The sequence below is a fragment of the Aotus nancymaae genome, unplaced genomic scaffold (genome assembly GCF_030222135.1).
Source record: "Aotus nancymaae isolate 86718 unplaced genomic scaffold, 86718_ANA_hifiasm-v0.15.2.pri h1tg000007l, whole genome shotgun sequence".
NCBI lineage: Eukaryota > Metazoa > Chordata > Mammalia > Primates > Aotidae > Aotus > Aotus nancymaae.
In genome coordinates this window covers 44,579,446-44,605,464 of record NW_026988418.1, presented here as the reverse complement: position 1 = coordinate 44,605,464, position 26,019 = coordinate 44,579,446, and the positions used below count along the sequence as shown (strand labels likewise).

At 38.2% G+C, this 26,019-nt stretch overlaps 1 protein-coding gene across 17 annotated transcripts in view; it reads right to left on the bottom strand.

The window, feature by feature from the left end:
- Positions 1-26,019, bottom strand: part of ADGRL2 (adhesion G protein-coupled receptor L2) — a 678,543-nt gene that overhangs the window by 185,507 nt on the left and 467,017 nt on the right. Inside the window, exon 1 of one of the 17 annotated variants that reach the window (XM_064372548.1) lies at positions 7,914-7,932. The exons of the other annotated variants lie outside the window; for them this stretch is intronic. The gene's annotated coding sequence lies outside the window, so the exon portion shown is untranslated. Of the gene's footprint in view, positions 1-7,913; positions 7,933-26,019 lie in introns of those variants that run through there. 17 annotated transcript variants of the gene reach the window in all.

Below are 26,019 nucleotides of genomic sequence, written 5' to 3'. Positions count from 1 at the left end.
CCTATTTATATCTTATAATGGACTAGATTTCTTTTGATTCTTAAAATTACACCTGATATTTCACTCATCTAAAATATCAACTGATTACAAATCCAAGAAATATGGAAAAGCAACTACTTCAAAACAAACCTCTAAAATAAATGAGAATATGCCAGTGGAAACAGTTTCTTGTATGTCTTGCAATAGCTTTCATAAAAACAAAACAAAAATGAAAAGCAAAAAGAAAAAACTCTTTACCTAACAAAAGTCACCAAGTAAACAACTGTATGGATATTAAAACAGGCACCAATATCCTTACACTGTGAACATGGTAACTTTTGATATTATTAAGCAATGTAGACATGCCTGGCAAGTTCCTACAAACCAAGGTAATCTAATTTCTGTTGTTTTTCAACCTAAATTGATGTTTTTTCTTTTAGCCGTTCTGGTAATTGAACAAATTTATATAAGTGTGATGGGATTTTACTCACTACGACACAACACATAAAATCCTCTGTGAAGACAAACTATATTACTTCACAAAACTGCATTTTTTGTTGTAATTAAACAAATTGTATTTAAACTTGCTTTCTGCTTCCGAAACAATCAACAGTATTTTGCTATAAGCTTCACTTTACTTGCAGGTGTTAAGTGTTTGGTTCTTTTATTCAATCTACATTTTTTTTTATTTCAGATAATGCTTATTTGTCAAATATAAGAAGTTCTTTGTAAAAATAAATAAGCTTTTAAAAATGCTGGGTAAGAATATATCAAAAAGTTATCTACAAATTATTGCCTACTTAGTGCAGCAGATAAATGATCTCAGGAAAAAAAGTTTTAATATTTTTTATTATGATCTCCCTTTTCTTATGACACCCTGAGTCACATAAAAAAAAAAAAAACTACTTACATCAAAACATTAAGAAAATCTCTATACTTAACATGCTTAACAAAACCTATATACTACACCCAAAATATCAACGTAAAGTCCTGAGTAAAATTCAGGGTTGACAGACCCTAGTTACTCCTCTAGAAGTTATCACACTAGGTCAAGGGCTACAATTCCCTAATTCCAGTAATTAACTATTCATCTCTGTGTTAAAGAAACTATTTCGTTAGCCTTTTTCTTAAAGCATTAAAAAATATAATCACTGCCTGGCCAATCTTTGAGAGCATCTTAAGTAGCAAAAAGGTTTTAGAGAATAGTCTCAATTTATTTTTGTGATAGTATCAAGCCTAATTACAACAATCTGAGTGATTAAAATACTTTTCAACCTTCAATCAAGAATTATTTGAAGAGATGAATATTTGGGTGGGGCCATAGAATAATTAGTCTAATGTAACAGAGAAGTAAACTAACCTATGATTTTAATCTATTTTTTAAATAGAAATGTTTTAATCTTTCTTAAAAATAGCAACAAAAGTTATCTTTTTAGGTTACATTAACTAATATTTAACCCATAGGAACTGATATGACCAAAACATTCACAGAACTTCAACTCCTTTTCAGGTCTAGTAGCTAAACTTGCTATTAACGCTTTATCGAAATCTATCAATTTGCAAAGTTTTTAGCTAGGCATTTTTATAAATAATCTGAGGAACCATATTTTGTAATGATGCATTTTATTTGCAAAATTTATTATCTTGAAAATAAGTGCACTTATTTTTTACATAAATCTTTTCTGCAGAAAAGCAGACAGATGTCCAATGTGCATCTCTCCCTTCAAGACTCAAAATCAGATATGGTTAAATAATAAGAGGCCAAAGTGCTACAGTCTTTGAAGAAACTTTTGTAAAAATAGCACCTTATGTGACACTAAATTCCTCCATTTCCAAAGCTATCTTTCATTCCTAATCTAAGTAACCCTAATCTATGTTCTTAAATATCAGCACTGGGCTAGCGGTATGGATTCTTATTAAAATGAAAACAGATTTATCTTAGGTAAGCACAAGTGTATTTACTCTGTATCTTAGAATATATTGTAATCCTCTCTTCATTCCACCTACACCTGTCAATAAACTGAGTGTTATTTGAATATTTATTCACAAAAGTTAGGTCAAATAAATATTTTGATACAAAATAAAGCAGTAACATTTTATTACTATGGTTTGCAGATTTCTGGTTACCTCTTGACCTTCATGACATCTTAATCTCAATTCACATAATTCTCATATTAAGATATTAAAACGCTATTTTAAATTTAATAAAACACAGAAAGCTTCAATAATGATCAAATAAAGATTAACCCTAAGTAAACCTTAGTTTTAAAGCTCTCTTCTAGCTCATTTCAAAAAAGGAAACACTCAGAAGCCTGGTGTTAATGTTTCTGCTGATTGTGAAAACTGCAGCAATAAAAACTCCAACTGCTTGTCTCAAATTAATGCTTGTATTACTGCATGTGAGATCTGTATATTTATATTAGTTTTTATAACATTTGGAAGTTTTGTTGCCTGCTTTGATGTTAGTCCATTAATAAAGCAGAGTCAAAAACCTGGAAAAATCATATTTACTGGAAATTCTCAAGTCAAAACTTGAAGTAATTGGTTTGTTCTACCCCACATGATTCAATATTCTGATTTCCCCAACTACCTGCTCCCAGAGCTATCTCCATTTCTAAATTCGTTTTCTGTTGCCAACACATAGTAACCCAGTGATTGAAAATGGCAGCTGAAATGCTTCTACAACACATTAATTTTTCTCTAAGTACTCCAATTTGGCATCTAAATGTAGAAAAATCTTCTTTTCACTGCATTTTGCACCTTTAGAGATTTACTGAATTCAAGATCACCCTCATATAAAGTGAAGAGCAATGTTTTCAAGACAATTTTTAGATTATCACTAATAGCTCTAAAGGACAATGTGTTTTCTTTGTAACACTCTGCATTCAAAGTAGACTAGTTAACAGCAACTTAACTGCAATAATAGCAATTACATCAATGAGGGCTTTTTTACCACTAAAGTACTTCCTAGACAAGTGAAGGGATCAGATAAATAAACTACCATAAAATAACTTCAGGGTAATGATATTACAATCTCAATGGCACTAAAAAAACTAATCATAATCTGAAAAAAAAAAGTATCCTATTACACTTAAGATAAATATGTTACAAAATTAATGATAGTTTTTCCCCCTCTGAAATTGTTATATTGGAATTCATTTTCACTTTTAAATGAAAGGAGTTTGAACATTAGTAAATGAAAGTCATCAATTCATATTCAAAAGCAACCAACCATCTAAGGTAAAACTATAAAAAATATGAGCTTACATCTCAAAAAAAAAAAACCTCCCCTGAAATTCATTTCTATCTTAGAACTAAGTTTTGTAAATTATGAAGTCAAATAAGTAAAACTAATTCTTCCCAAGAAATTAAAGGTAAAAGTTCCCCCTTGACCCGTCTGCACTTGATAACTAACCCAAATGACCCAAGTACTTGTTCTTTTTTTTTCATTAATGGATACTGAGTTGTTAAAAGAAATTCAAAGAACATATCTCTCTGCAAACATAAAAAAGCAAGAATGAACTGTATTTTTAAAAATAAACCAACTGAATAGTAGAGTTTATTATTTGACAAGATAGAAAAATTTTGAAATAAAACATTTAAACAGAATTATTTCTATTTAAACAGAATTCACAAAAATTTGAGTCTTCACTTAAAACTTTTCCAAGCTTATACTTGCAATAGAAGTTTCGTAAAGTCCATCTGAGGTTTTAATTTTCAACATCTTTCACTGACTTTTTCCCTATTAATTTAGCACTTAAAAAATAAAGTTTCCTATGTGTGCAAATGGGTCTTTTAATCACAAAATTTCTATTGTTTTAGAGACTAATTAAAAACTAATTAAACGCCTTTTTCATTTTACTAATAAAACAAAGTGTAGTTCCTAGAAAAGCATTAAGTTAGAAGGAAAAGCTTCCTTCACTCTCTCTTACACTGAAGGGACCCCAAAAAACAGGCAACAATGACTATCATAAAACAAAAGGTCACTCTTTTTCTAGGAACAAACCATTTATCAATAGAAAATAGTTGTCTTGCCATTTGCAAGGGCTCCACAGCAATAGACAATGTTTTTGGCTCACATAATTACAAAACAGTAAAAGTTCAGAAACACAGCCTGAATCCACCTCCCTATTTTTACCCTTTACAATTCTCATTGCCCTTTGGGCCTCCGCTTGGAAGCAAAAGGAAGACAGGCTGAAGTTTTCTCAATTGAGCTAAAGCTAAGAAACCTTTGATATGCTAATAGTCCCCTTCAAACGGTAAGAATTCACACTTGCATTAATTCAAACAATTTGTGCAGAATGATGTGAAATGGCACCTCTTTTAGAGGCAAGCAACAAAAGGAGAGAATCGGAATGTCTGAAGAAACTAAACAACAGAACATTTGTTCTGTAGTATTCTTTCTATTATGCATTAATTTATCGAAGGGGGAGGGAGAGACAACAAAAAGTTCCATAACACACCTGGACAGAAAGTAATTTTTCTGTTAAAGGGTTTCTCGAGCAGTAATTTTTTTGTTAAAGTGTTCAAGGGTTTTACAAAGACACTAAATCTAAAGTTATAAAGTACCCTTTCTTAGGTCAAAACAGTCCCATCACAACTTGGAATGCCGCCACAGATTAAGTACCAAAACTATTCTATTTGTCTGCTGTGGATGCATATTGCCTTTTTAGTGCCTTTCTTCTGAAGTTTGCCTAAGATCAAACCTGACTTAGCAAGAGACATCCCAACAGGTAATTATTTACCAAAGGATGTGACTTTCTTCGTTGTGCAACTTCGTTGAACAGAGAGTAAACTCGGTGGGGCCCGTTCCAGACATAAATAGTGACAGGGAAATGAATGAATCCACAACGTCCGTTAAACCTGCGCCTCTCGAAAGGGGAAGAGAAGTGCCCGTACTGAAAGAACGCAGAATAAAATCAAAGAATTGGGGGCGGGGTGGGGAAGAGAGTGCCTTAGAACCTGGCCTTTGTAACGGGAACCATATGGTTGGTGGCTGCGGCTCAGACGCTCCCAAGCTGCTTGGAAAAGCTGCTGAGCAGCCTGACACCTTTCAAGAAACAGGAGGAAAACATTTTCTCGATATGAATCTGAAACAACAGTTTGCATCAAGAAGAACGGAATAGGGGGCGGAGGGAGAGAGAAAAGATGAGGGGGTGGAGTCCCTAAAAGGAGAAAGGCTAGGATGGATACCGCAGGACGTGTCCCTCCAACTATACTTTGAGAGCAAAGAGTGAACAGAAGATTTGAGAGAGAGAGAGAAAAGCCTCCACTCAGCGACACTTTAAGTAAAGCTTCCAGCGATTTCCCTCACCCCAACCCCGCAGTTCGGCGAAAGGAAAAAACTTTACGGGTCCCAAGCGCCGAAGTCTCGCAGGCGCGCCTCCACACTGCTGGGGCGCTTCCAGGGTTTGGCTCGCCCTCGCCCTTCTGTCCGAGGGTCGCCCCAGCCAATCAAGGCGCCCACGCCCGGGCAGCGCTGGGTCTCCCCTTCCCTCGTGCTCCTCCCACGGCTTTCTCCCACCGCCACTCCCCAGTGGCACCCCATTCCACAAACCAGGTTCCTGAGGCTCCCTACCCCACAGCCACTCCAGCAGCACACACCCCGTAACTTCTCCCGCAGGCCCAACGCGGCCCGCTGCTGCCCTCTCACTGCGGGTCCGGGAGGCTCTCTGCCCTTCCGGTGGCCCGCTGGGTCCCCGGCCGCTGCACCCTCCTGCCCCATGAGGCAGCCCCGGCAGTGGCAGCCCCGCCGCCCCGAATCGCAGCCAGCCCCGGCGGCGGACTGGCCACATCTGGCTGGGCTTTGCTGTCATCCTCGCCTCTCCACACCACCTAACCACCGACGCGAAGAAACAGCAACCCGCAAAAACTCGTCCAAGCCCTCCCCCATCGTCCACTTCCCCCGAACTCGCTCCCAGCCGTTCACCTCCCCGCTCCACTTACAGCCCAGGACGGGTGGGCAAGCGGGCGGGGCGCTGGGGCGGCCTCCGGGCCCCAGCGCCCGGGCAGAGCAGCCCCGCCGAGGACGCGCTTCACACTCCTCCTCCCAGCCCGCCAGTGAAAGGACGGGCGGTACCTTCCGACCCCAAGCTTTTATGAAATTCAAAAATGCCTGGTAACGAGAGCCTCATCCTAACCCCCCTTCCAGCGCCCCGGGCAACTAGACTGAAGCCTGGAGAGCGTTACAATATAGCTCCACGAGAAAAGGAGAAGCCGGCTGGACCGGACTGAGAGTTCTGCGGATCGATTTCCGAAGGGGAGGGGGGCAGAGAAGGGGCGAGCAGCCCCAGCGAGCGTGGGTCTCCCCCTGGCCCGGCCGAACATAAACAAACAGCCGAGCCCACTAACCCGGGGCTCCCTCCCGCCTCCAGCATCCACCCCCGGACAGAAGGCTCAAAGCAAACAGGTCTCCGAAGCCAGGCACAGAGGCACATTGTTCGCTCCTGCGGCTCTTACCTCCGTCTGCGAACGCGCCCCGGAGGAGGGCCGTCTGGCGCGGGGGCCGCGCGGGGACAGACGCAGAGGGCAGCGGCGACCCGGGCCGGAGAGGGCCGAGGTCGGCCGAGAGCGGGTCGCCGGCCGCCGAGTCCGCGCGGGAGGCAGCGCCGCGGCTCCCCGGCCGGACACCGCGCCGCGGCTCGGCGCGTCCTCCTGCTCGGCCGCCGCCGCCTCCAGCCGAGCAGCCAGAGCCGGGCGGCTCCTGGGGTTAAGTCAACATTTTCCCGTAGTTTCCCGCACGCCGCTCCGCGAGAGAGGTCTTTCACACACGCACACACCCCCAAACCGCACGCTCCCTTAGAGAAAAAAAAAATCAGGAATCAGCGCGAAAGGGGTGGTGGAGGCAAAAGCCTGACAGAGGTGCGCAGACTTGGGAGTCCCCTCGAAGCGGCGGGCGGGCAGGCGCGAGGCCAACTCAGTTTGTCAGGCGAAGCCCCTCAGCCCGCCAAGCGCCCGGCCGAACTGGCATCCCTCACGCCGACCCTGCGGGCTGGGGTGGGAGGCGGCGGCGGCCCCTCCTCACATTTCGGAGCTCCCGGCCGGAGGCTGAGCGGTGACCGCTGCCCCACGCAAGGCTGGCGGCGCGGACTCGGACTCCGGGAAGCAGGGAGGAGCCGGAAAGAGCCACGCCACGCAGAGCAGCGGAGGGGTGATGCCCCCCAACAATCCCAAGGAATTCTCCGGTAAGCTCCCGATTTCACTCCAGCACCTCTGCGTGTGTGTGAGAGGAGAGAGTGAGAGAGAGCGAGAGGGAGCGAGAGGGAGAGAGGGAGAGACGGGGGAATGCGAAGTCCTGACACAGACTCTCCGCGAGGTCTGAACTGGAGTCACCTCCAGCCTCCTCCTCCTCCTTCCCCCAAATCCCCACCTCCCCCAAGTAGGGCTAATCATATAAACATACTGGCGTGTACCGCGGTAAAGGACAAATCTCTCCCTCCTCATTTTTCCAGCAAGGGGCTCGAGCAAACTCAAAAGAAGATTACAGGCAGCTAAGTACAAAACGTGGACCAGATAATCTATAACTCATTGCCGCCCAATGGCCATTTTCCACTCCATTTGAGCAGCTGCAGCGGCCGTTCGCCCGAGCAGCGGGGAGGGGGAGCCAAAGGAGACACTTACAGGCTTGAGCCGTTGGGACGGCGGTGGCGGTGGCGGTGGCCGAGCAGCCGCCCGAGGACCAGGCCGGCCCCGGCTCCGCCGGCGGGGCGGCCGCAGGGCTGTCCGGGCGGCGGCGGCGGCGGCAAGGGACGCGCGCGCACGGCCGAGGAACGCGCCCCGGAGGCGGCCTGCGCCAGCTCGCGTCCCTCCCCTTCTCTCTCCTCCCCGTCGGCTCGCGCTCCCCACACCCCCAGATCCCCGGGCTCTGCCTCCAGCACCCCCATCAACACACCCATTCAACCCCTACGCCGCAGCCCACCCCAAACTCCACTCACTGCGCGCTGAGTCCTCCGCGCGCTCCGCCGGCGCGCGCTCTCTCCATCCTGTCCACACACACTGCACTTTAAAAATATTTATTTTATTTCTGGAGCGGGGTGAAGGGTATTTGGGAGAGCGCCGCGCTTTGCGGCGCTCGGAAGCTGGGCGCAGCGGTCTGGCCGGCGGCTCGGGGGGCCCCCCTCCCCTCTAGGCCCAGGAGCTTGCTCCCGGCCTGGACTTCGGAGAGGCGCCCGGGATGCGTCTTTCACCCACCCCGTCTCCAGGTTTTCTCTTTTCTCCACGCACCGAGCCGGAGGCCCCGAAACTTTTAGTTTCCGCAGCCCTCCTTTTGTGTAACTGCTCGGAGGAGAAAGAATGTCTGTTCGCTGCGGCTGCCTCGGTCCAGCTGCGGCGCGCGGGGGACGCTCCAGGGTTAATGCGTCTTTGATACCTGAGATTTCCGGCGCGCTCGTTAATGAAAGTTACATTTTTTTAAATTGAGATGATTTTTTTTCTTTGTAGTTACGTAGCGCTAGCTAAACTTTGACTTTATTGACTGTATTTCACAAGAGCGTTTTGTTTGTTTTTGATTAAACTCACCAGGATAAGCAAAGGAAGGAAAGGAGACTACCAGGCTCTAGTTACTCTCAAGTATATTCACAGTGCTGTTAGGTCTGTTTCCCTCATTTCCTTACATTGAAACTGCCTTTGCTCTTGTCCTCTGAACACACTTCCTAGCCTCTCTCCGTTGGCAATGTCAGCAAACGGCCAGGCAGAGCCAACGGTGGACCTGAGCTGAAAGGAACAGAGCACAGCAGGGCGAATCACGCTGGAAAAACGTTTAAAAGCCAGTTAAGTGTCCAGTGCATGCCAGAACATTCAAACATGGATTTTTTATTTTTTTCATTACAAAATTTCTGAGCTGCAAGCAGCTATGTTTTCAGATGTATTTGTAAACCACTGATTCTACTAATGAATGCAACCATAAATTAAAGAAGCATATTTACCTCGGTTTTCAAGAAAATGATTCTCCAATATTTAAAACCTGAAAAATAGTATGAAACTTGAGCTTCTATGCTTTCAGAAACAATATGTACTTTTTGGTGCTGCAGGAATGTTGCAGGCATCATACTTCAGGAATGATTCCAAACAATGTTATTAATATGTCAACAGCAGATTGTTCAAAAGACACGAAGATTCTAAATAGCTATCAGTATTTTGTCAGAAAGCCAGATATGTGTAGTACTAAAGTAAATCCAATCCAACTACTGGTCAAGTTTGTTCTTGACATGTAGGAAATCATAAGTTAAATGTACACATCTCCAAATAACTAGAACATGTTCTTTTTGTGAGTTCACTGTAATTCTCAGATTAAAAAAGAACCTTTGATAATCTAATTTCTTCTACTTGATGTATTGATGTTTTAATATTCTCACTATTTCAAAAGATAAAAGGAGCAACTTGGAGCATTGGTGCTTTAAACTACATACACACGTCCATCTGGAATTTCTTACATAACATAATTCAAATATTAACCATGCAGGATATAAACTAGTCTGGAAAAAGTACACTTATGCAGAGCTGGTGTGAAACCTTATAATGCACCTAAGTTTTTACATATGTCAAAATACATACATAAAATAGATCTACCTAGGAAAATTAAATCAGGTACTTCAAGTCATTGAAAAGAAGGCAGAATTATCTAATTCTCAGACCTCAGAGGTAATTTTGTGATCTCCTTAGGAATGTAAAATTATTTCATTCAGGATTGCAAAACACAGTATGTCAAACTAATAGTAATTTGCATTTGCCAAAAAATTTTAGCCCTTTCTTTTGTTCATCTTTAAAGGTTTTCACTCATCTGGACACGATTCACAAGAAACCCCAATGAGTGCATGGATCAGTTCTAATCCTATTTTCTTTTGGGAAACAAAACTTCGGCTGAAGTTTTTATTTAGTGAGCTTAGTAAGTAATCAATAGACATTTCTGCCTGAATTAAACTGGCCATATGTTGGCTCATTTACTTATTTATTTAACTCTCTCAGAAATAATCTCTGAAAAAAACCATTATCTATCTGCAGCATATATTTGACATTCTTTGATGCTCAGGACATAAGTGAATCACTCTTCACTATATTCTTAAAGAGACAACATCACAAAAAAAGGGGATGCTTGGAAGGGGGAAGAATTTATCAAAAGTGAATTAAAATTAAATGAAGTAGAAAAATGCCCCATACAAGTTTCAAATCTTATTTCAATAGGATGTGTATTCTGTAGACTTCAAAGGGTTCCACACTTTTTTCCTAAAAAATAATAGACTTGCTATGTTTTAAAATAACATTTAAGAATACTTGTGTAAGACAGTGTTTTAAATATTAAAAGATTTTTAATTCTTTCTTTGTTCTTTAGAGGTAGTACTTCAACCTTCTTTGTATATCTACAAAGGAGAATGGAAATAGTGTTTAATTGCATTGATAGATTCAAGATTAAGCTGTTAGCCACAAACCTGCCATTACAAAGGAACTCTTAAAAGACCACACCTTAGTATATCCACATTCAGAAAACATAATTTACCTGGCACTCTATGACAATTCATAACAATACATGTGTTATGCTAGAAAAAAATGAAATGAGAAGCTTAATAATATCTACAGATGTGTGCAAGTTAAGGAAATTAAGGAGAGTTGGAGTATGTTATGCATTCCCTGCAATCCAATCAATTTAATTACTCAATCTATATTATTATTTAAGTAATGACAAAATCATTGACTTATTCATAATAGTTGCTAATTGTTTTTTAAAATAAATTCTACAAAGGACAAAGGAAACACCCATTTCCATTTGTTTTATGTTAAATCAACATATAACCACTTATGGTGATTTCATTCAAAGAAAACAGAAGGAACTCATTAGCTTATGTGGTTGGAGAGATTGATGGGCTTCAAACATTTTAACCATACATGTTTTTTCCAACTGTTGAAACTCATGTTTTTAATTTAAGCAACCTTAAGAACGTAAAGATTGTTTTATTCAATGGGTTCATATATTTCTGATACAGAAATTATGCTAATTTTTAAACCTGGATTTACCATCTACATATCTTTGTTTAGAAGGAAGTGATCAGGCACTTGTTAAAATATACATATGAATAACAGTAGTTTGAGTAACAAAGAATCTGAAATAGTATGAAAATAGACATAGGTACAGAATATTGTGATTAGTGTAAGCCAGTAGAATACAGTATCAGCTTCACTACCCTACTCTGGCAGACAGCTATAGCTAAGACACGTCTAGAAGGGTCAGGGTTGAAGGGGAGAGATATTGAGGCTTGAGTGTAGGCCAAAAACTGCCATTAAGTTTGAGCAACACAGTTACAGAATACTATGAAGGAGGGAAGGTTGTATCTATTATGAAGAGCATATTTTTGCCTTGATTAGAGTTTATGAAAGTTCTCAAAAGAAACAAAAAACATGTGGAATGACTTTCATTTCTAATTCAGAAATAGAATTAAAATTACCTAGATTATATCCTAAACGTAACTCAGTTCCATTTCCTTTATCATTACTTTTCGATGATGCTTGGTGCTGAAACTAGCTTTTCCAACTCTAGGAAATAAACTACATGAAAGCTCTAGAGCAGATCAGAGCAATATATGAATGCCAGACTTAACTAGAACTTGTTGAAAGTTGCTAGCTTTGTTTTCCATTTTTGCTTTGCCATGCATGTAGGCTGAAAAGAAATCAAAACTCATTTTCCATAAGAGCAAAAACATATGAAAGTATTTGGCAAAACCAGTAAGGTTTTAACTATTCTCCCTGCTCTATACGCTTAGCAAATTTTGTCCAAGAAAGCCAAACCCTATCCAAAATGTTGAGATGCAGTCTTCAAAAGTAATGACAGTTTAAAGTATAATATAAATATAATTAAGACACATTATATTTAATGCTGTTATTTAGAAGTATATAATCACATATATTATGAATACCTGTCATTTGGTAATTAATACTTTTTAAAAAAGCATCCACTAGTTCAACTGGTAGCATGACTTCTGTGCACTACAAGTATTAATATAAAAAGATTTAGGAAATTTTTATGTCATTACCATTATGATACTCAAAGTAAGCAAATTTAAAAAGATATTCCTCATAATTGTCGTTCCACTGAGTCTTAAACAACTCAAAGTTTTTCTTTCCCATAGATTGTTCCTATAACTCTCATTAATCTCTGCACCTTGAGGATTTTCTATAATTGGGTCTTATAGATCTTTTATCAATGCTTCTGTCAGAACACAAAGCGTAACCAAAAGAACACTCATTTTATACAAAGTTGTCTATAACTTCTAATAATTTTGTTCATCATAAATACTCATAACCATGTTTTCTCATTAACAATATGTGGTTTAAAAAAACACCTCCTGATCCCCTTTTAGTGCATATAAGCCTCCACCACTGTCAACAATGAAGATTAAATTTATTGAAACTTTCTTTAAAATTGTTGAAGGTAAACTAAGAGTAATTTAAAATTACAACTCTTTGAATGGGTAGTTCTTGATAAAGCATCATGTATTGCTTAGGTGCAAAGAGATGGTTAACAGTAGAGGCAACTCTACTCTATCAAATCTAAATCCTTAAAGATAACCAAGTAGCAATTTCACAGAATAGTCCATATTGAATTTTTAGTGCCTCTGGGAATATGACTTTGATTACTCATGTCACAGTTCACTATAGTGTGGCAAAACTTGCTAAGGCTTTTAAGAGTCAGGAAACAAACTCACAAATACTGTCTCTGCATTTTAGAAAGTGAGTCAGAGATACAATTCTATAACACAATGTTTTCATATTGTTTCAAGTATATAACACTTACAATGTTTTTATACATTATGGTTTTAATAATTAAATAGCATAAAATAATTATACTCTGTGATCCCTTAGTGTTTTTAAACACAAAACTTATTTATTTATTAATTTATTGAGAGAGTGTCTCACACCAGCCCCGGGAATGCAGTGGCAGAATCATGGCTCACTGCAGCATTGACCTCCTGGACTCAAGCAATCTTCCCACCTCAATCTCCCAAGTAGCTGGGACCACAAATGAGTGTCACCACACCTGGCTAATTTATTTTTATTTTTTTTAGAGGCAGGATCTCCCCATGTTGCCCAGGCTGGTCTTGAACTCCTGGGTCCAAGCACCTCTCTCAAAGTGCTGAGATTACCGCCATGAGGCACCACTCCTGGACTTGTTTCATTTCTGAAAATCTTTTATAGCATAAAATTGTATAACATGAGATGTTTGACTTTGATTTTGCTTGATCCTTCTGATCTATAAATTAGCTCTTACGAATATTTTTCATGATTTTGTTCTCTAATCAATATAACTATAATCTTTTACTCCAATTTGCTGCTTTATTTTTTAAAAACCTTTATTTGTCATGTATATTTTAGTAAAAATAAATATGTCTGGGCATCTGGAAAGTAGAACAGCAGTTTTTAAAGTAAAATACTGTGTTATAAACCTAATTCCCATCAACACAGTTTTTTAATAAAAGAATACAATAGTATAATTCAGGTTTCAACTTATTGAAACTCTTTACAATGCATTCTTAAGGTCACTATGAAATCAATCACTTAGATCCTAGACCAAACAATGATGTAATAGGCATATGCTTTTGTGATAGAAAAGAATCAGTTTTCTTTCAAATTAGCATCCAAATTTAGAATCATATTAAAATGTCATTCATATCTCAAAGGAGTACTGAAAGGATTCAGTAATGATAAGGTTTTGTTAAGTAATATTTAATGAAAAATTTGGGGAAAAATTTGTTTTAGGTTAAAAATGCAAACAAATAACCTGTCCAGTCATTATAACATTAAAAACATGTTGCTAAACCATCACCTGGTTACTATATTCTTTGAATGGTTTTATTTTAGTGATGGAAATGTGTTTCACTGGACCATCCACACTCAGTCAATTGTCCTAGTTACCAAAATCACCGATCTACAACATAACTAAAGAGGCTTATTAGTACATTAAGAGTGCACTCTTCATTATGGGGGCAACTTTAGTTGTCCCGTTAATGACACCAACTTAATTAGTACTATGTCCTTACTACCTGAATTAATGGCCAAAATTCAAACTATATATTTTTAGTTGTTCAAACAATGTAGAATACACAGCAAGAAAAGCTAATTTCCTATTTATTATCTAATGACAATTGATACACAATAATTCATTATAATACTGGATTACTGCTATATGTGGGGTGACGTGTCAAGGAAGGAGGTCATGGATATAACATAAAAACAATTTTTATAGTTTGTTAAAATAAAATCAGAGAAAAGCAGAGTAAAAATGCTGGCTATGAAATGTTAATGTTTGAGGAACCCAAGAATGTGAATGATTTTCAAATGATACAAATCCCAAGAAGACTATCATTTATCATTTAAAAATAAATTTGTGGGTAATCAAATAAAGAATCTGAAAAATATTTAAAAGAATGAATTTTGACATTTTCATATGATTATTCAATATTTACTTTCTCTCCAATGCCCTGTTGCAAAACAATTTTATGTATTTTATGTATAAATCAAAATATTTTATGCAGGTGTAGATTTGAGATGATAATGCTGGCCTATTCGCTTATATTGAATGTTTCTGTACAGGAGGAAATCATGTAAGGTCAAAAATAGATGCTAGATTGAATATTTAGAAAACTATCTTTCCTTAGGAATATTTACAGCTTATCAAAATTTGGAAGTAAAGTATTATACCTTATATACTGAGGGAAGTCTGTCTTTGCCTGAATTTTTCAGTTAGTGAGAGAAGTGTTTAAATACTCTGTAGTTAGATTATTAACTTCAACAAAACTGAAACAGATGTGTGTCTTAATATGCCATTAAATTTATGATTTACATAGAACCCTTACATAGAGCTGAGCAGAGGCCAATGATTCTAATTTGCTCTAGATTTACAATAACCTGATCTGGTTTTTGTAAGTACTGAAACACTTTAAACAAAATTAGAAAGCGTTGTGTTTTGTGTGATTAAAGATGCAATTCCCTTTGGGGTAATGAGAAAAGTTAGAGCATGTTTCTTTCTTTATGGATGTTTCTATTATAAACAAGAGTGCTATACATTATATATTTTTGTTACTATGATTTCCTTGTTTTTAATTATAAAATAAACCAATTGAATTTCAGTGGAGTCTAAAATTGAAACTATGCCAAAATTTAGCTGAAGAATGTGTAGTGAGCCTTATAAAAATCCTTAAAATTTTTCCCAAGGTCTTAAGGTCTTATTATATAAATACTCGTTCACCATCATCTTCTAGAGCAAAACGTCTTCTGATTAAGACCTATGTAGCAAAAAGACTTGAGTACAGAATAAATTTTAAGCCTAGACGATGACATGAATAAAATTGTTCAGGACTAATGATTACTAGATTCATATAAATTACAAATAGAAAAAAAAAAGGTCTATTTTCTCTCGTTACACAAATAATAATATTTACAGCACCATTATTTAAACTTTCTCCTTTGCTTTGGTGAATTATAATACTTCAGCTGCTAAAAACAAAATCTATAAAAACACTTCATTTTAAATATTGTAAATACTGTTTCCTTAAAAATCAGCCAGGAAATGTTGATATAAATATCATCATAAACATATGTGTATATGTTTATGTATATAGAAAATAAGCACATGAAAAAGTATTAATTCATTAAAAGTTTATCTCTCATAAAACCTTTATTAGCCCTTGAAGTCTTTGCCACTTCATATAAAATGATTTATCTTTTGAATAACAAGGTTCCATTAATCTGTTTGACAAAGGAATTTTAAAATCATTTAAATAATTTATTTGAATGAATTATTTAAATTCTGTAAAAAATATATATGCACATGTATATGTATATATCTGCGTCTATATATTTGTGTTCTGGCACAATATCACATAAAAAATACAAAATGGAATTCAGAATACATTGTCCTTGACATCACCAGTGTGACTTGGTGTTCTGCTGATGTGTTCTGTGATCACCCACTGTTTGCATAGGACCCCTGTTAGAAGGCCATTTGTGCTACATTTGGCACAACAGGGTGATTTAATGTCAGGAGAAACTTGCACATGATTTTCTATATTCATTTTTAATTTTGCGTTCTCACTGAAATTGTAGGCTGACATGTGTTTCAAAATGTAAGGATAATAAAGGCAATTATTCAGCACTCATAGAAACCTGCTTTCCTCAATTCAGTGCTCTAGGTGCTGCTGGAAAATGGTAAACATACTCCCTCCCCAGAGAAATAAATCATCTGTGGAAACAAAGGAGAAATATGCACACAAAGGAAACAAGAATATACAAAACTATTTATAAGTTAATACACAAAACTAATTAGGACATAAGGATTTGTAGACTATACTTAATATGCATGGCATTCTGAAATTTTAACTATATACTATTTCTTCACAGATTATTACTTCACAAAATTTTCTCTCAAATAGATTTTATTCTTGTTCCTTTTTCCCTGAAAATGCATTTTTATTCAGAAAAATAATGAAAACTATGAATAATTTTCCAACTTTGGTGAGGTTATAGAATAAATTTATGACAAGTTATCAATTTTATTTTTAAACCTGCAGCAAAATTAGCTTTCACTTAAGTATATCCTACACAGAACATAATAGGTAAATAGGTAATATGTATCTATTGTTTTTACCTGCTGGTCTTTCTTTGTTTTTGGTTTTGTTTTTTTTGAGACAGTTTCACTCTTTCTCCTAGGCTGGAGTGAAGGTGGTGCGATCTTGGCTTACTGCAACCTTCACCTCCTGGATTCAAGCGAATCGTGCCTCAGCCTCCTGAGTAGCTGGGATTACAGGCGAGTGCCACCACGCCTGGCTAATTTTTGTACTACAGACAGGGTTTCACTATGTTGGCCAGGCTGGTCCCAAACTCCTCAGGTGATCCGCCCACCTTGACCTCCAGAAGTGCTAGGAATACAGGCATGAGCCACCGCGCCCAGCCCTTTTTCAGTGGGGAGAAATTTCATCCAGTTTTTTTTTCGTGTGTGCCACTGCTGTTCCACTGCCCCATTATATTAGGTTTGGTGAATTCATTCAGGTTTTATTTCAATTTTGTTACTCATCCTATCAACAAATTTCTTTTTTCTTTTCTCTTTTTTTTTTTTTTTTTTTTTTTGAGACAGTCTCACTCTATTGGCCAGGCTGGAGTGCAATGGTGCTATCTCAGTTCACTGCAACCTCTGCCTTCCAGGTTCAGCCTCCCAAATAGCTGGGCTTACAGGCATGCACCACCATACCCGGCTAATTTTTGTATTTTTAGTAGAGATAGGGTTTCACCAGGTTGGCCAGGCTGGTCTTGAATTCCTGATCTTGTGATCCTCCCACCTCCGCCTCCCAAAGTGCTGGGATTACAGGCATGAGCCACCATGCCCAGTCCTATCAACAAATTTATTTTAGCCTTAATTTACTAGAGAGGACATAATTTCACACATAATAATATCTCAACCTATTTTTGTGGCATTTAGTAAACTTTGAGCCTCTAACTTTTTCAGTCCTCTCACTTTCATCCAACCATCCACAAACCCAGCTATAACACTCAGCCGTTTTAAACTGATTACCCACAATACTCAAACCTTGGGAGGCAGGGAAGAGAAGCTCTCAGAAATCTAATACAATTTTTCAAAATAGCTCATGAATCTTGGGGAGATAATGGTCTTTTAAAAGTTCCTATTTTTAAAAGATGCCTTCAATTTTAATTAAAAAGAAAGAGACCTCAAACTCCTTTCTAGAACTTAGAACTTCCTCTTGGGAAGCACGGCCCTCCCTGCTCACATTGTTTTTTTTTTTTTGAGATGGGATCTTGCTGTGTCACTCAGGCTGGAGTGTAGTGGTGTCATTTTGGCTCACCATAACCTCCACCTCCCTGGGCTCAAGTGATCCTCCCACATTGGCCTCCAAAAAGAAGCTGGAACCATAGGCATGTGCCACCAGGCCGGGTTAGTTTTTGTATTTTTGGTAGAGGCAGGGGTTTACCATGTTGCCTAGGCTGCCTACTCACATTTGTATATCTAGAAATGGCTCCCAACTTTGTATGGCATAGGAAGTATTATACTATTCAGAATGGTATGCACCAATCATACTGAGGTAATTTTGAAACACTTCACCTATTCTCAGAAGCTTTTTGAAGAACAGTGACCTTTTCAGCCTCTAGCTATAGTTGGCTGATGGAAAATATTTCTGGAATAAATGAGAGTTAGATTCCTATAATGATGAATACGATTGTAATATTTAGTTCAATATATTGTCCAAATTCTGCAGGACTGCTTTTGCTGATATGGATATTGCAAGTTGAATAACTTAGAAATCTTATACAAATGTACTCACCACATATAAACATACACACGAATTTACATATTAATAAATTTTTTGTCAATTCATTGAAATATTTTTGTAGGCCATATGTAAACAAATTTTAGTACCTGCATAAATTAGTAATTACAAGGAAAAATTGAGTATTTTCCAGAATAACAATGTTTGTATGTGTGTGTTTAAAAAGAAACAAGAATATAGACAAATTATCAAAGGAGTTTCTAGTACAATTAATTATCCTATTGAGTGAGTGTGTGTGTATGTGTGCATGCACGTGCTTGTGTGGGTGCATTGGTTAGGTGAGAAATATCTCAAGGAAAGCAGGAAATTAAAGCATCTGAATTCTTGAATTCAGAAAAGTTGAAATGTTGGCTGTCAATCACATTTTCCCTAGAACAGCTCTTCTCCCTTATACTTTTCCTGTCCCAACAACTTAGATAAAGATGTCTCCAGGAAACCTCAGAAATTAGAATCAATGGGACTTACACTGCAACTTTTCAAGGGTTATGTTTTACACCCTGATACTTTGGTTTTGTTCAAAGGAAAAACATCCTTGACAAATAATACATTATGCTAAGAAGTACCATATTTCTATTGTAGTTCACTTATGACTCATTAAGTTGTCAAAGCCTGGAACTCTACCTCCAAGAACCAAAAAGGCTTTTTAACCAATTTTTCCCTGCCAGATTACCAGAAATTTTTTATTAATATTATCTTGATGAGTAAACTAACAGAAATGTCCAAAAAAGGAGATGTTTGGATTTTTGGCTGACATTTTAAATGCAGTTTCTTTTTGGTTACATTCCTGCTTTTAATAAAATCTTTCTAGCTGGGCGCGGCGGCTCACGCCTATAATCCCAGCACTTTGGGAGGCCAAGGTGGGCGGATCACAAGGTCAGGTGATCGAGACCATCCTGGCCAACATGGTGAAACCCTGTCTCTACTAAAGATACAAAAAAATTAGCTGGACATGGTGGTGCATGCCTATAATCTCAGCTACTCCAGAGGCTGAGGCAGGAGAATTGCTTGAACCCAGGAGGCGGAGATTGCAGTGAGCTGAGATCATGCCACTGCACTACAGCCTGGGGACAGTGAGAGACTCCATCTCAAAAAAAAAAGACTCTTTTCAAAATATGTTAGTACGGTATTTTGCTATCTAAGAAAATTATACTGAATATCATTTCTTTGATGATGTGGAATTTTTCAGTGTTGAAGAATCATCAAAATGAACATTGATTTTTATAGAACATATTACATATCACTGTATTTGTTGATTTACTTGTCCTCTTCCCCACATGACTGTAAGCTCCTTAGAATCTCTCTAAACTTTATATGCCCAGCTTTTAGCAAAGCATAAAATCGAGGTCTCAAACTGCTGTGGCCTCTATAAAATCTTGCCAACAAATGTAGTTTGTTTGCACCATAGATGATGGGTCACACTGTCTTTGGTTTTGTTTTTTTTAATCGATCATCTGTCAACTCTCAAAAATTAGATTTCCATAAAAATATAGATTTTCAACTTCTGAAGAAAATATGGAAACATCTGGCAACATTTGTCATACATTAGTTCGTAGCAACATCCAAGAGGAAAGACTTTACCTTCTAAACAAAACATGCCCTCTGTGTTAGTCTGTTTTGCATTCCTATAAAGGAATACCCAAAACTGGGTAATTTATTTAAAAAAAAAAAAAAAAGGTTTATTTGGCTTACATTTCTGCAGATTATACAGGAAGCATGACGCTGGCATCTGCTTCTTCTGAGGGCCTCAGTAAGCTTACAATCATGGTGAGGGCAAAGGAGGAGCAGACTTGTCACATAGAGAGAAAGAGAACCAGAGAGAGAGGGGGGAGGTCCCTGACTCTTTTCAACAACCAGATGTTGCATGAACGTACTACTATGGAGAGGAACCCAAGCCATAAATGAAGGATTCTCTCCCATGACCCAAACACCTCCCACCAGACTCCACCTTTAATACTGGGGACTACATTTCAACATGAGATTTGGAGGGGACAAAAATCCAAACTATCACACCCTCTTACTATATTCTCTACCATTTCTTATTGCTTCCTTAAAACCAAGGCAAAGTATCTTGTACCATGAATCACCCAATTTGTGTAATGTATGTTTCATTTTAATGGTGGCATTAAAGGAAAGTGAAATGTATCTTCACCCATATTTCTATAATGTGGAAAATAGAAAGATAGATCAAGAGGACTATATTTTTCACCCAGCTGCCCCTCACCCATTATTTTTCTTCCTGGCCCCTATAAACATTTTAATGTTTGAGCTCTGGTGGTCAATAATTTTTATGTTGAGAACATGTGTGATTTATACTGTCAATGTACATTATAAGACATGAAAAAAATATGTTGAATAGTAGTAATAGTGCTTTACTTTGTTCAAAGATTTGTATATGTATTACCTCATTTGTGTTCTTACTTCATACATTGGTCATATTGAAATTATATTGCCCCTTTATTCATACTGATTAGCTTAGTCCATTCTCTATATTCACTTTCACCAGTTTTCTTTTTTCTCCCCACCTGTCACCACTTCCTACTACTCTTTTATTGATGTTTTATCTTACACTTTTTTTTTTTGAGACAAGTGTCTTGCTCTGTCACTCAGGCTGGAGTGCAGTGGTATGATCTCGGCTCACTGCAACCTCTGCCTCCCAGATTCAAGCAATGCTCCTGCCTCAACCTCCTGAGTAGCTGGGATTACAGATGTGCACCACCATGCCTGGCTAATTTTTGTATTTTCAGTAGAATCGGGGTTTCACAATGTTGCCCAAGCTGGTCTCAAACTCCTGACCTCAGGTGATCCACCCACCTCTGCCTCCTAAAGTGCTACGATTACAGACATGAGCCACTGTGCCCATTCATTTTTATACGACATGTTCAGTTGTTTTCCCTGCATGGAAAGCTTTCTTGACAGAAACAAATAATGATTTTGATTATTTTTGTGTTTTCTATTATCCCGTAACTGTACTTCACCAAGAGATGACACATGAAAGAAATCAGACTGCATTAGTCCATTTTCACACTGTTAATAAAGACATACCCAAGACTGGGAAGGAAAAGAGGTTTAATTGGACTTGCAGTTCCACATGTCTGGGGAGGCCTCAGAATCATGGCAGGAGGCAAAAGGTACTTCTTACATGGTGGTGGCAAGAAAAAATGAGGAAGATGCAAAAGCAGAAACCCCTGATAAAACCATCAGATCTCGCTGGGTACAGTGACTCACACTGCACTTTGGGAGGCCAAGGTGGGTGGATCATGAGGTCAGGAGTTCGAGACCAGCCTGGCCAATATGGTGAAACCCCATCTCTACTAAAAATACAAAAAAAAAATTAGCTGGGCATGGTGGTACACACCTGTAATCCCAGCTACTCAGTAGGCTGAGGCAGGAGAACTGCTTGAATCTGGGAGGCGGAGGTTGTAGTGAGCCAAGATTGCACCGCTGGCCTCCAGCCTGGGTGACAGAGTGAGACTCCGTATCAAAAAAAAAAAACAACAACAACAAAACATTCTGCCCAACATAGTGAAACTCTGTCTCTACTAAAACACAAAAATTTAGCCAGGCTTGGTAGCACGTGCCTGTAGTCCCAGCTACTCAGGAGGATCATGCCACTGCACTCCAGTATGGTAACAGAGCAAGACTACATCAAAAAAAAAAAAAAAAAAAACAGATCTCATGAGACTTTTTCAATACCACAAGAACAGTATGGGGGGAAACTGCCCCATGATTCAAATTCTCACACACCAGGTCCCTCATGCAACACATGGGAATTATGGGAGTACAATTCAAGATGAGATTTGGGTGGGGACAAAGAGCCAAATTGTATCACAGACTTTTTCCATCAAACAAATGGAAATAAACAATCTTTTATGAATTAATTTTCAGTTTAATAGATATAGTTAAATAAAAACACAATATAGCAGAAACTGCCAAACACATAATGTTTTTAAGGCAAACAAACTAAGCCTTCACTAAAAGTTACTAGAAGTAGCTGATGGCCCTAGATGTGTTTAAAAAATTTTTTCCTTAAGATTATACTCTTCAAAGGGAAATATTTGCTTAGAATTGGAATGACTTCCAGAGTCTAAGAATTTTTTGATTTTATTTTTATTTCATTTATTTAATTATATTTATTGAGACACTGTCTCACGTTGTCACCCAGGCTGGAGTGCAGTGGCACAGTCTTGGCTCACTGCAACTTCTGCCTCTCAGGTTCAAGCGATTCTCATGCCTTAGTCTTGTGAGTAGCTGGGATTACAGGTGTGCACCACCACACCCAGCTATTTTTTTTTTTTCTGTTGAGACAGAGTCTCTCTATTTTGCCCAGGCTGGTCTCAAATTCCTGGGCTCAAGTGATCCTCCTGCCTTGGCCTCCAAATCACTGGAATTGTAGGTGTGACCCACTACACGCAGCTTATAACTATTTTAAATTCTCATCTCTACAAGATGAGAATCGTCTATATTAAACATGCTAGTTAGGTTTTGGAAGGGTTTTTTGTTGTTATTTTTGTAGACATGGGGTCTCATTTTGTCGCTCAGACTAGAATACAGTAGCATGATTGTAGCTCAACGCCACCTGGAATTCCTGGGCTCAAGCAATCCTTCTGCCTTAGCTGCCTGAGTAGCTAGGACTACAGGTGTGCACCATCATGCTCAGCTGATTTTTAATTTTTTTGTACAGACAGGGTCTTCCTATGTTGCCCAGGCTGGTCTGGAACTCCTGGGCTTAAGCATCTTCCCACCTCAGTCTCCCAAAGTGCTGGTACTACAGGCGTGGGCCATCACACCTGGCCTAAACATGCTAGTTTTAAATTTTTCTATAAATTTTATCATTTGCATAATATTTTTTATGTCAGCTTAAAGTCCTAAATAATATGTAATTTCTGAAAAGACCCTCTATGCATGTTGTAGTAGTCTCATTGAAATACTCCTCTCCTTTTTCTAACAGTTTTATACATCTTTTAATCAACTGTAATTTTCTTAATTTTGTTTTAGGATACACAAACTCTTGCCTACCACTTTATTAAATAAATATCTAAGCAACTTTACTATTGAAACTTTAGTAGAACAAATATCTGTCAATTGGTGGAATAGACTCCATTTAAAAGAAAATCATCACGAATAATTACTGTAAAACCTGGAAACTAATATTGGCAAATATGACTGGATCCCCTCCATAATAGAAGTTTTCTCTTTTTTTCCACTAAGAAAGACACCTCTAAATGAAAAAAATAAAATTAACCTTCTCGTATTCATAGTATTTAGTTTACAAAAATTTTGTCTTATCTGCATTTTTACTTCTGCCAAATTGAAAGATAAAAGATATAATTAATTCATAAAATTGGATAATTAACACCAATTGACTTAATCTGTATCCATACTAAAAAATGAAATATTTTTACTATATTTTTACTCTTAACAAAACACATATATTGAAAAGTGGAATTTCTTTTCCTGATGCTTAGTAAGCATCCCATGAAGCTGCAACTTTCTTTCTTTCTCTCTCTCTTTCCTTCTTTCTTTCTTTCTTCTTCTTTTTTTTTTTTTATTTTTTGACAAGGTCTCACTGCTGGAGTGCAGCTCACTTTAACCTCCACCTCCCAGGTTCAAATGATTCTCATGCCTTAGGTTCTCGAGTAGCTGGGATTACAGGCACACACCACCATGCCCTGCTAATTTTTTTTATTTTTAGTAGAGATGGGGTTTCACCATGTTGGCCAGGATAGTCCCAAACTCCTAGCCTCAAGTGATCCATTTACCCTGGCCTACCAAAGTGCTAGGATTACAGGCCTGAGCCACTGCACCTGGCCAAGGCTGCAATCCTTACTATTCATAGCATTAATCCTTTATATTCTCTTCTTACTTAAAATTCTACAATTTGGTACAGTCAAGAATTTGGTAAATGCCATTTGAAATTACTTTGCTTTGCAAAAGTTTTTGAAACACCACCACTGAACGCTTGGCACATGTTTTCAAAGAAGTCACAGATATTACATTTTTTAAGTAAAAACTATATTAAAGATCAATGTTTTCTTCTCCCTTACCTTGAAAAAGATCTGTTGAAAAGATACAAAAAGTCCTCATAAATTAAAGTGTAAGGTCACTTAACTCTGGTTAATGTTTATATTAAGATGTTTTATTTTTATTCTTAGAAAAGCAACATAACTTAAAAGCTTAGGATTTCATTGAGATAACCCAAGTTCAGGTCTCAGCTTCATCATTTTCAGGTTGTGCATTTTTAAGCAAATTATGAAACTTTAAATTAACTGTTTTTTTTTCTAATTTTTAAAATGAGAATGATCATTACCTGTGTCTTATAATGTTATGAGGGTTATTATGAATTAATACAGATAGTACCTGGCACATAACAACTCTTCAAATATTGCTATTATTCTGGTATCTTTAATAGCATAAAACAGTTCATAAGTTTTCATAATGCTATTATATAAATACTTAAACTTGTATAAGCTCATATGAAACAATTTTGAACATTCTATCTTAATTAGTAGGTTGTATTATAGCAAAGAATTTTGTAAGTATATTTTGAAATATATAGCTTTATATTGACTACATAAAAATCTTATCATCATATATATGCTAGTATTGTTTGTACTTCTAATGTTTTAAATGATCATTTTGAAGGATCTACTCTCTCTTAGTTATGTTTATAGGGTTAATTATTTACTTATTTATTTCCTTTCATATTTTCAAAAGGATTTAAGGAGATTTACAAACAAGAAGAGATAAAAATAATAAGAATGCAGAGACAAGGAGAAAATAAAAATTGAAAATTAAAAAGTAAGGAAGAGGCCAGGCATGGTGGCTCACACCTATAATCCTAGCACTTTGAGGGGCTGAGATGGGTGGATTGCCTAAGTTCAGGAGCTCAAGACCAGCCTGGGCAACCCGGTGTAACACCGTCTCTCCTAAAATACAAAAAAAAATTAGCCAGCATGGCAGTGTGCACCTGTATGTAGTCCCAGCTACTCGAAAGGCTGAGGCAGGAGAATTGCTTGAACCAGGGAGATGGAAATTGCAGTGAGCCGAGATCATGCCACTGCACTGCAGCCTGGGCAACAGGTCTCAAAATAAATAAATAAATAAATAAATAGCAAGAAAGGTGAACACAGGCCAGGTATGCCTATATGCATGTTGGACATAAGCCCTTAATTTGCCTTTAAGCTTTCAAAGAGCCACACAAAGAGAAGAGCTATTACAGATTCCCAAGGCATGGCAAAAGTATGACCTGATGATGAGGACAGAGAGATCTCACTAAATGGTAAAGCTGGACAATTACTTGTCCTTCCATCCGTTCCCTACTACCGATCCTTCCCTCTGCCCTGTCTTCTTTGATACTCAAGTAGATACAGTCTGTTTTACTTTGGCTACAAAGATGTCCTTCCTCCTAAACTCTGTTGTCCCAACCTATAAAACTCTCCAAAGACTAGTTCATTTTTTTTTTTTTTTACTGGAGACGGAGTTTTGCTCTTGTTGCCCAGGCTGGAGTGCAATGGTACGATGTTCACTCACTGCAACCTCCACCTCCCGGGTTCAAGCCATTATCCTGCCTCAGTCTCCTGAGTAGCTGGGATTATAGGTGCCCACCACCATGCCCAGCTAATTTGGTATTTTTAGGAGAGACAGGTTTTCTCCATGTTGGTCAGGCTGGTCTTGAACTCCCAACCTCAGGTGATCTGCCCGCCATGGCCTCCCAAAG